The sequence below is a fragment of the Camellia sinensis genome, chromosome 6 (assembly GCF_055761805.1).
Source record: "Camellia sinensis isolate YWXY chromosome 6, ASM5576180v1, whole genome shotgun sequence".
NCBI classification, from domain to species: Eukaryota; Viridiplantae; Streptophyta; class Magnoliopsida; order Ericales; family Theaceae; genus Camellia; species Camellia sinensis.
Window position 1 is genome coordinate 90,858,028 of NC_138966.1, and position 12,509 is coordinate 90,870,536.

The 12,509-nt window shown below is 30.5% G+C and overlaps 1 long non-coding RNA gene across 1 annotated transcript; it reads left to right on the plus strand.

Annotated features, from left to right (window-relative positions):
- The first annotated feature begins 3,303 nt into the window (after nucleotides 1-3,303).
- Nucleotides 3,304-5,261, plus strand: LOC145792771 (uncharacterized). Its single transcript, XR_014332633.1, has 2 exons — nucleotides 3,304-3,453; nucleotides 4,531-5,261. It is a non-coding gene; the product is annotated as an uncharacterized LOC145792771 (long non-coding RNA).
- The last annotated feature ends 7,248 nt before the right edge of the window (nucleotides 5,262-12,509 follow it).

Sequence of the window (12,509 nt, forward strand, 5' to 3'; positions counted from 1 at the left end):
GAACCAAGCTGACTGCCCGAGGTGGATTGAAATTTCAATTTTAAGCAGGTATGAAAGTATAGTTTTTAATTGGTATTCAAAAAATTTATATCCATACCAACCGATTAAACGAATTATTATATTTTCGTACCTTACCTATTATGATTCTTTAAACATTGATTGATGCTTTACGTTTTTCAATAAAAATTTAGGACGAACTTCATAAAGCACCCCCGATCTCTCTCTTCAATTATTTTGGATATCAATTTTTGTAAGTTTCTATAAAATATTTAGAGCCGCATGTGAATAATAGTACAACTTTAGTATATTCATATTTAAAATTTAACATTTTTTTAATGCAATTTTAGATTGTTTACTATTAAAAAAATAATATTATTTAAAAATTACATATTACTTTAATATAAAACATATATAATGTAAAATTTAAACTTATATAATATAATTTCAATGAAATTATCATCTATATCATTTATTCATTTTATTCCACGAATAATACTAGGTGGATGCTTGTTATAATAAAAGTGAAAAGGTTAATAATTTTATGACACATATATTTTTATATTTTTTTATTAAAAAATAAGAAAATTAGGGTTAAGAATTTTGAGTTCATAAATCTAACAACATTTTTATTTATATAATAGTATAAATATCTATTAACATTTTGCATATTGTTACCTAAAATTCCAACACAAAAATGAAAAAAAAAAAAATATTCAGCATTTTTGGAGCAATATTTCATTCCAGATACTAGTTCACAATTTGATATTGTCTTATAAATACCGACATAGTAGTGATGAGTCATATTATTTAGACTAATAACTATCAATTAGAGGCACTACCTAAACTTGCTCTAGGAACACTGAATAATATATCAAAATGATGGATTTTATAGTTTGAACTAATAGTTGTTAATTTGAAGTACCATTTAAACTTGTTTCACGAGCATGGAATAATTCTTCTTGTAAATCCCTTGTTTAAATTAAATTAAAAATAGATTAAAAAAATTTAAAAAGATTGTTTAATTTTTATTCACTTTTATACACAGTATATAATTTTTTTTAAACCACAACATCCATAACCCCTAACACTAAGCAATTTTTAATAACTAACTAATTATAATTTTATATAAAGGGAAGTATCAGAATTTAAAATTACCATGAGATGAGGATCAAATTCATTTGTAATTTGGCAAAGTGATTTTAGCTTAGGTAAATAATTAAGAATTACTTTTTAATTTTAATCCATTCAAAATAATGGAATCAGGAGAACTCGAAAATTACATTATTAAATAATTACTAAAATTCGTATAATTCAATTATTAAAAACAAAGGGAAGACTTCTAACCTTTTATGTAATTCAGGTTGCCGAGTGTCCCTTTAGTGAGGTTTGAGATTTCAGTCAATAAGATGACGTTGACTTATTGCATTAATCTAATTTGACTTATATACTAATGTCGGTCTATTTTAATAATTACAAAAAAGTCAATTTATTAATTTATTGATTTATTTGGATTATATATATATATATATATTGGGTATGTTTTTTAGAAAAAAGCCAAAAAAAGTTTAAAAAAAAATTAAGTTTTTTTCTACTTCCCAAAATATAACCAAAAATAAAATAAAATAGAAAAACTGGTTCCTTTAATTAATCTCTTTTAACATTTTTGTTTTTAACTTATTTTTGCTCTCAATTTTTGTTCCATGGACCATATATATATATATATATAAGCAGTGCTTGAGGGCGGATAGCTTGTCTTTTGACCTGTTTTTACCGTAATTGCCCTCAATCTTGTGCCTGTTAAGGGTGTAAATTTGGCCCGCCCCATATCGGGCCTCACGAGCTCCCGTCAAAATTCAGGTCGGGCCGGACTGGCTCACAACTAAAAAATTAGGCCCAGGTCTAAGCTCATGAGTATTCGGGCCTTAGGCGGGTTGGTGGGCCTGGTCTCGAGCTTGGATGGGCCTGATCATTTTTTTTTTCTACTAAAATTTTATTATTTTTCATATAAAAAAAAGACACTGGACCTCAGATGGGTCAGGTCTTGAGTGGGCCTTAAGCGAGCCACGGGCTAGGCCAAAGGTTGGGCCAAGCAAATCGGGCTTCAAAATGATGGCCTACACTCAAGCCTGGGCCCAAACGGGCCTAAATGGGCTAGGCCCATCCCGAACAGCGAACAGGCTTTAGATCATTCACGAGTCACGCGCCAATTTTACACTCCTACTCATGATCCTATCTATATGCTTCCAGGTAGCTTTTACCCTTGAATTATTTTACATACTACAAGACAAAATAGGGTAGTTTGGATTATTTTAATTTCCTATTTTGCTGCTTTGTTAATTTTTCATCTTACCCTTTTTTTTTGGGGTGTGTGGAGTTTTGATGGATATTTTGGAAAAATCAACTTTTATAGAAGTATTACTTTCCGGTAATTCTATTTGCACACGGTACCAACTTTTAGTATACGCTGCAAATAGTATTGGGATATAAATATTTGAACAAAAGTCAAATATTCGAATCTAAATTTATGAACATAAAGTAGTAGTTCAGATATAAATAATTGAATGGAATATATTTGAATAATTTATTTTTATTCGTAATTTTAAATCCAAACATTTAACATTTGTCCTAAAATTTATATCTGAACACTATTTTAGGTGTGTACTGAAAGTTTATATGGTGTACAAATAGACTTTTCCATAATTTAATTTTTTTTATAGATGATAAAACTTAACGAATCTTATAATATAAATGATTCAATTTGTTTAATCTTCTACTCTATTTATTTCTAAAAAAGAGATTTTTTTTATAATAATAATTTCAAATAATATTTAATTAACTGAAATAAAACCGCAGGCCAATGAATTAGAATGAAATTATTCTTCTTTAGCCCTTGCCAAATAATAATTCTATTATATTTTTCTTCAGTTAAAGCCAACACTACCGTTGTGACGACCCCAAAATACATATCATGATTACATTTATTTAATTATGTGTTAAATTTTAATTGTGATATGTGCCATTGATTAATTTGTGTATATTTGTCTAATTTGAAAACTTTCTGTTATAATTTTAGTTCAAATTTTGAAATTGATGGCTTAAATAATTTTAGAAATCAAAATTGGCTACATGAATAAACTAATTGGAATTTTTAGAACCATTTGGTAAGTTTGATTAAAAATTAATTCAATTTAATTAATTAAGTTATGTTTAATTGGCCTAATGTTCTAATTAATGTATTAAGTTATCCTAGCTATATAAATTTATGCCTTAAGCTCATTTTGAGCTCAACTCTTCATTCCTTAGTGCAAAAATCTGAGAAACACTTTTAGAGATAGAGTGAGCTCTCATTTTAGAGAGAGAAAGTTAGAGAATTGGAAGATTAAGGCTTGATTCTTGAAGATTAAGAAGAGGAGCTCTAAGATTTACAAGAATTTGGCTAATTCAAGACTTTAGGTAAGGTCTTGATCCTCAATTTATGAAGATAATTCACCTAGCTCATGTAATTAAGAAGAAATTATGATTAAATATAAGTAATTGGAAAGGAATTGGCTATAAGATGATGAAATTTGGTGTAGCTTTGCATGCATGCATGCATGAATATGTAGAATTTTATCATTTTGGGTTTGAATTCTATGATCCATGATGAAATTGGAAGTTATTTTGCACATGCATCATAGTTTTCAACAAGTTATTGAGCCAATCTCATGAAATTTGTAACAAAATGGGGTTTTGAACAAAAAGATGAGTTGCATGCACATTCATGGAAGTCAACTTTTGATTTCATCATTTTGGGTTTGAGTTTTGAAACTTTTACGTGTGTGTGAGTCTAAATCATGTTATTGTTTTAGAAATTCATGAGTTTGAGGTCTCCATTGCATGTTTTTGAAGAACAAGAGAAATAGGTGAAAAATCTTGCATGAATAAGGTTTGAGCTCAATTTTGGTAAATTGATGAGATTTTAAAGCAAATGTTTTTTTTAAGGGGTCATGTATATAAGTTTTCTAAAGTAATTTTGTGTTTTTGAATTAGCCAAGTATGATCCAAGACTTTGAATTTGTGTTTGGAGCTCAAACTTTCTGTTTTAAAAACTCAGAATTTCACAAATGGCTAGAATGATCAAGTGGTGGCTCGAACCAACATTGCAAGCTCCCAGTACTTTTGCAGTCTGCATAAGTTGGCTCAAGTGACCAAATGGTGAACAATGGCTTTAGTGACTAAAAGTTGGCTTTAACCAATAGCTTATTTTCAACATGTTTTCAAAAGACGTTTTGAGTTCATATCTTCGCTCCTATCTCTTTCCGAGCATTCTTAGGCGTGATTTATGAATCATTAAGGCTTAAAAAGTAAGAAACCAACATGAATAATTGAATTATAAAAGATAAGAAGAATTATTTGATCCGAATAGATGGTTTAATGTGAACAAATCATGAGATATGGAATGAATAAAAAGTTAATGTAAGGAAAGCTAAGCCATGTTGGCTATACGAATGAGTAAGTCATGCTTTATGCTATGTACGTTTGTGATTGTAGGTCAAGATCTAAAGATTGATCAATCGTTTCTGAAAAGCCCACTGTAAGTAACGTTATTGTACAGATATGTTCATATGAATTATGTTCGAAATGTTATTCGATAAGTTATGATTTCTATAATGATATTTTGTTTAAGTGAACGAATGTCCTGTTTTTGAATCTACTATGGAAGCTAAAGAAAGTCCCAAGTTATAGTAGACAACATATTAATGCGAGTTTATGACATATATGTGATTACGAGATCTCGCTAACCCTTGACAAAGTGGTGTTATGTTTGATAATCGGTGTCCGGGACCGATTACTCTAGTCGGAAGAGAATATGTTATGTTCTATTAAATGTATCATTATTTTGTTCGGATATGAGAATAATTATGCTATGATTTGTTTTACAATTATGAAATGTTTGAAATTCTTTTACTAACCTCTTTAGCTTAATGTTATTCACTAGATTTTACCTTACTGTTTATATATATATAGGTGATCGAGCGCTAGATCAGGCCTAAGGGCTTTTGTTTGGATCTGTTTTGTCAAACCAATCTTTGTGCCTCACGAGGAGGTTCCAGAAGTATCAAGTGACAAGGTTTCCCGTGTCCAAGGGTTAAATCTTTGATCATATAATTATATTTTGTGTTGGTTGTTAACAATGTTTTGTATATTGGGTTTAACCCCTACGAGATAATTATGTATGTATATATGTGTATCAATGATAAAATTTTCTCTATCTCATTTAAGTCTACACAGTTCAATGGACATTGTATATTTATTATTTGCTTCTGCCAGCTCCTATAATTCTGATTCTGTTTAAGAGGCTTTTGGTAATCTTAGGAGTACTGGCTGTAAACATAAATTTCAGAACATAAACCTTACACTTTGGATCATTTACCATGTGTATTATCAAGAAATCAAGACAAAATGACATACCTGAATCCATTGATGAACGGTTAAACGGAAGTGTCTGATTGTCAATAAAACCTTTGATATTGATTATGTTATTGCCTTCTAATCCTTTCCCCTTTGGTGCCTTATGTTTTTCCTTGAGAGGATTTAGAAAAACAAAACAGTATTCTTATTTTTTCTTCACCTTGGGAAGGAATAGGGACCATAACCTTTTAAAGGTTGTAATTGGTTTTCATAACTGAAAGGTAATGAAAACCAATAAATTAACCATTATTGGTTTTAAAACTGAAAGGTAATGAAAACCAACTTTAATCAATATGTTTTAATTTCTATTTCTGTCCCTCATAGAAATAGAAATTATACAACTAGTATCTGCACATTAGGTCTATAACACATATACCCTTAAGCCTATTAACTAAATTGAATCACTTAAATTGTAGGCTTCTTATAAATGGTAACACTACATTTAATTATGTGGTCCCATTGAGACATTAGCTAACAATCCGATCGCTTCACTAATCTCTTGGGGGGGGGGGGGGAATCCAAAAAAAATAAGAACTGTGCAAGTCACCCACAAATAGTGTTTGGATATAAATATTCAAACAAAAATCAAATGTGTACAATTTTAAATCCAAACATTTGATATTCGTTCTAAAATTTATATCCGAACAACATTTGTGGTGTGTACTGAGAGTCTATATGGTGTGCAAATTGACTTTTTCATAATTTTTTTAAGTTTTTTTTATAAAAAGGATAATTTCTCCTTATTTTCTCTAATTGTTAGATAAAAAGACTTCTTATTTTTGAAAAATAATGTGAATTGAACAATTCAAAAACATCTAATTAATTTTATTTTTTTTATAAATGATATGCTCGATGAACCCTATATATAAACGATTCAATTTATTTAATTTTTTACTCCATTTACTTCTAAAAAAGAGATTTTTTTAATAATAATAATTTTAAATAGTATTTAGTTAATTGAAATGAAACCGAAGGCTGTTGAATTAGAATAAAATTATTCTTCATTCACCTCTGTCAAATATTCGTTCTATCATATTTTGCTTCAATTAAAGTAAACACTATAAAATAAAATAAAAAAATTATGCAACTCACTCGTGCCTTGCACGGGCCTAATTAACTGTATATATATATATATATATATCTCAAAATTGGACTAGAAAAGAATGTGCAATTGAGTTTTATTCTTTGTACCATAAAATTAATCTTAACCGTTAAATATATTTTTTTGAATATTTTTTTAGAGTAGAAGAACTTTTGTTAGATTAAAGATGAGGGAGTCCTCAGGGACGGACGGAGGGAAGAAAGGACCAGGGAGGCACATAATAATGTTTGAGAGCCACAATTTGTGTGGTTCAAATGGTTCAAAACTGCCAAAATGACGTCGTTTTGGCATGTTTTGTGCTCAAAACGACGTCGTTTTGGCAGTTTTGAGCCATTTGAGCCACAAAAATTGTGACCCTCTACCATTGCCCGGGAGGCACATGTACCTCCTCAATTTCTTTTAATTACACTAGTACCTATACATTGACAAATTGTTTTTTTTTTTGTTTAACCTCTAAAAAATAATAATTATGCCCACCCTAATTTATTTACAGTAATGATACGTACCTCGAAAATTTTCAAGCTCGAATTTACTTCGAATCCAAAACGACGTCGTTTTTAACGGTAGTTTCGTTTTACGAGGGGGTTATTTAATAAAAATTATCTTACCGGCAAGAGAATTTTAATATATCTTACCGGTAAGAGAATCCAAAACGACGTCGTTTTGAGCAGTCGGCGGATTCGGAGAAGAAAGATTCCGGAAACAAAACATTATTGATTTATTTAAGATCCTTTAAAAATTAATTTAAAGGCATTTCTTAATTGGAAAAAGATTGAGACTCATAATTTATGTCTCAAAATTTACTCATAATGACATGTTAAGTTATGTATCAACTTTTGATACATTACAATCACATAAGAACTCTTAATTAAAAAATGAGTCTTCCTTTGTTTTGTCTGTTTTTTTTCTTATTTTTCATGTTAGGGAAATTACACATGTAGTCCATATAGATTGTCCATTTTGTCAATTTGATCTTATAGTTTCAATTATATCAATTTCATTCTTTAATATTTCACATTATGTTAGTAATGCCCATTAATAAATTGAACATAAAATAAGAAGAACAAAAATTAGTCTATTCATCCTCCTCAAAGTAATTGAGGAATTGATATACAATTTGACATGCATAAATCAGGTGTGTAATTTACATGTCAACAATGCTATAACAACCATATTTTTATACCATATTACCATGTCTGTTTATAATGTAGTATGTTGAGAACTTAATGGTAAACTAAATATAATATAAAAATGTGGTCATTATAATATTGTTGTTTGCACTTTTATATTTTTGCAAAAATATTTGCTTGTAATAAATATTTATATATTGTGTTCAGTACTAATTAAAAAATTTTGTGTTATATTATTGTTGCTGATTAGTGATTTTTTTTAAAATTTTAAATTTGTGATTAAGTGTCCCTCCTAAAGTAATTTGCTATCTCCGCCACTAGGAGTCCTTATGGCGTAACATAATCATAACATTTCATAATATAATCACATGTAACCTTTTTTGCTAAAATAGTTCATAATATTTCTCACCATAAATGATTTGTAATATTTACACTATACAATTCATAACATAATCAAACCAATTCCTAACTTTAATTTTTTCTGGATACCATAAATTTATTCATTCTAAACTTTAATCACAAATTGATATAACTAACACAATAAAATAGTGTAACATTTCGAATGAGAGTGCTTTTTTAAAGGATTCACACTATAAAACTCTCCTAAATTTTGGGGCTACTAGAAGTTTTGCTAGTTGTTAATTTTAGAATTCCAAAATTAATGAGATGAGCATAAACTAACTCGAACATTCCATTACTGAAGAAAAAAAAAAAAACTCTCCTAAACATAAAAACCTATTATTGCACATGAGTGAGGTGATGGCATTGTTTTTGGGATCAGAATAAGGGAAAGGATAATCCTTCGTAGCTCGAATCTCTCTGTCCCGAATGCCCCGACTGCCAAAGTATTTTTTTTTTTTTTTAACGTCTAAAACAGGGAGAGCAGAGAAGCAGAGGAAGAGAAAGAGAAGATGATGTGAGGATGATGTGTTGAAGTTTTTTTTTTTTTTTTTTTTCTTCAGATTTTTACATTTTTTTTTGTTGATCTCTATGGTGAGTTTAGAAACTATACCATTGCGGGAGATGTGGTAGTTTCTAAATATTCCATTTCAACATTTCAGATGTGATCATGATGATGATAATGTGTTTGGTTGATGATTATGATTCTCTCTCTCTCTCTCTTTGCTACTCTCTTCTTTCTTCTTCTTTCTTCTTCTTCTTCTTTGTTCTTTTTCTTTTTTGATTTTCTTCTTCTGCCAGTTATCAAAAAAAAAAAAAAATCAAAACGACAAAACAACGGCATTTTAAACTCAGGCCAATTTCGAGCTCGAAAATTTCAAGCTACATAGCATAAAAACACTCCTAAACATAAAAAACCTATTGTTGCACGTGAGGTGATGGTATTGTTTTTGGGATCATAATGAGGAAAAATTATTGTCTACTCCTAGGACAACCTGATGTAGTTTTCTAATTTAATTGTTATTGGTTGAATTAGTGAGATCTATCACTTTTTTGCCTTTCTAAGGGGATAATGAAACACTTGTCTCCCAATAAATGATGTGGAGCAATGTTCCAATACCAACTAATAACTTCTCCATAATAAGGTGCAGTTTGGGTTGCAGTTTGGGTAGCATGGTACAAATATAAGTTAAAAATTGGTAGTAAAAAAATAAAATTTATTGATAATAAAAATACCAGAATTTAAAATATTTTTCCTTCAATTTTTAAATAATTTATCAAATTTATTTAAGTTATTTTTATTTTAAAAAAAAATGTTAATAACAATTTTTAGGATTGTCATTAGTGTTGAAAAAATATACATAGAAAGTGTATTGAAATTATAAACATTTCAACATTTTATACTTGTTGACAATCATTAATCAAACAATTTATTTAACAAGTTATAAATAGAAGTTGCACTTGACAATTTGACATAGATTCTCAAAATAATTTAGATAAAATACACCAAACAACTCTGCAATTATAGATAGAGTTGCGCAAAATACTGACCAATTTGTTGAAACCTCACCGATTTATATCAATTCACACCGATCTATCCGCTAACCGCGGATTAAACTTTGAAATTTAGGCCTGGTTTGGCTTATACTATATAAGTCAAAAAGTCAAAAAGTTACTCCAAAATCCAAAAAGATATCACTATTCACCAAAAAAAAAAATTTAAAAATCACTTTTCTTCCCAAAAAGGACAATTTGAATTGATGTAAAGCAGCGGCTGTGCAGCAAAAATGAAATGATTCGGTGTAATTTTCACACACACCGTTGTTTGTCCCATGGGGGTCATTACAGGTCCCGTTTTGATAATCTGAACCGTCAATGTGTAGAAATCGTAGAGTACTATATGTCTGCAAAACATCACATTGATCGGATATAGATAACTATATGATCAAATCAGTTATATACAACAAATGGATGGTGTTATAATTAATGATTGAAAAATAAATAAATCTGATCAGATAGCTATCGATATCCGATTAACGTGATTTTTTATAGGTACATAGTGTTCGACGAGTTACACATATTGAACGGTTCAGATTATTAAAATGGGACCCGTGATGACCCCCACGGGTCAAACAAAACCGTCCAGTGCTTTGTATAAAAATTAGCCAATAATTTCCAACTCAAATTACACAGCCGGTTGTACGGCTGGGGCCCACTCCTCTCTTATCATCTCTTACACACTTTTTTTTATACAATTTTTTAATACACATTTTTCCATAAAAAGTCAAAAAGTTAACCCAAACCTCCATATTTTTTTTTTGTCTTTTTTAGTCCAAAAAGACAAAAAATGCACTTTTTAGGACACCCCAAATCAGCCCTTATAATGCGCATTCGAAACCATTCCACTCCGCTATAGTTGATACATATATTTTTTTAACCTTTAATGAAATATTAAAATAAAAATGAGCGTAAAAGAGATTTAAGACGTGGAATTTGTTGGTACAATTCAATAGTTATATATATAAAAAAATATTATGTAAGATTAGCTTGTAAATATATGAAAAATATTATGTAAATACTAATAATTTTTTACAAATATTTTTCAATCAGCAACCAAATTGAAATTGTCCTAAACTATTCAAATTGAATTTCAATTATTTGTCAATTTATTATTCATAATCTAATTTATAATTTTACTATTAAATTATTTGAATCGCACCACACATACCCTTAATTATAAGATTGATTGGTTTGGGGAGGGGGTGAGGAATGGGACCGGGTGGGTCAGCCGAAGGTCTTGGGGTGAGCCCGTGACCGACAGGCATCTCGTGCCAGGGCCAGCGGCGTCTCGACAAAATTGCGGTTGTGTCGCCCACTGCTGCATTTGTTTTGTGGTACTACTCCACCTAGAAAAGAGTTCACGAGTCGTTTGTTCTTACATTACTTACATTACACTACCATCTCAATAATTAAACCAAAAAAAAAAGAAAGAAAGAAATATTGCCCTTCAATTTTATCTCAAATTACAATCATGGCACTGGGCTTTGCATGCATGAATTTGTATGACCGACACATAAAATGTTAATTAATGTCTTAAGATTCTTTACTTCTAAATACTTTTATTCTAATGCATTTTTAATTGTTGAATCATGTGCAAAATTTTAAAAAAATATAAATTTGATTCAATGATTAAAAATATGTTAAAATAATGAGACAAAATGATTTAGATGTTAAAAGAAGAGAAATTCTAAATTGCACACCCTATTTTGGGATGTGGGAGTGTGTACTCTATGTCACAATTATGACGTTTATGATCTTTAGTTATAACTTATTGTGATATTAATTATGAATTAGTTATGACTTATTGTAATGCTGGTTGAAGAGAGTCAAATCAGCTATTCGACAATGCCTAGGTTGGGCCGAGCTATTCAATTGGGCCAGACCCAATGAACCACTCCGAAATGGGCCAAACAATGATCAGTAGCCCCGAGGTGGGCCGAACAAATAGTTGGACCGAATCCAACAGACCGGCCCGAGGTGGGACAATCTATGTGTTACATGTCAGGCACATCATTACAACAAGAACTAATAGAGCTTACTTACATCATTTGGATGTAGCCGAACATGAGTACGACCCCTGCTAAGTAGAAGACACTTTGTCCCTCATTTGGATGTAGGAATGGCAACGGACTGGGATGGGGCAAGGGATTAAACTCTCCATTCCCGATCCTCAAAGATACAAAATTTCCCGTTCACCCTCTTGATCCCCAGCGGGAAACCCATCACCTCCTCCCCCGATCCATGCCCTCTAATGAGGATCGGGTTTCCCTAACCCTGAAAAATTCTCGACTTTTTTTTTTTTTTTTTGAAAATTGCAGATCATCACTTCATCAACAACAGATCTAAATTTCATCAACAACAGATCTAACATAGATCTCACAGATTTGAGCTTAAATCTATAATATATATATATATATATGTATATAACAAATAGAGAAAGAGAGAGGAATAGAGAGAGACAGAAAGATAGAGAAGAGAGAGAAGCTCTAGATATGAAGTGAAGGAAGAAGCAGGAGCAAAGGCTGATGGAGGTGTGGCGAATGACGGAGATGACGAATGAGGAGAAGGTGGCAAAGAGGTTGTGAGAGAGTAGGGCTAGGTGGTACCGTATGATGTACCGTAAAATGAGAATCGACATTTGTGATGTCGATGGCGGTTTTAATGGCGTCCAATGAGGGTTTTAGAACTATGAGAAACTCATCAAGGCGAGTAGATTTTGAGAGGTTTGGATTTAGAGTCTCGAAGCATATGATATGCTCAAAGCAGTCTTTGATTCCAAGTCGATCTAGTGGCTTCATCGCATGATTTCTATTTGAATTGGTAAAAACTTGTAAATGCAACATATAATCAATACACACACATATGTA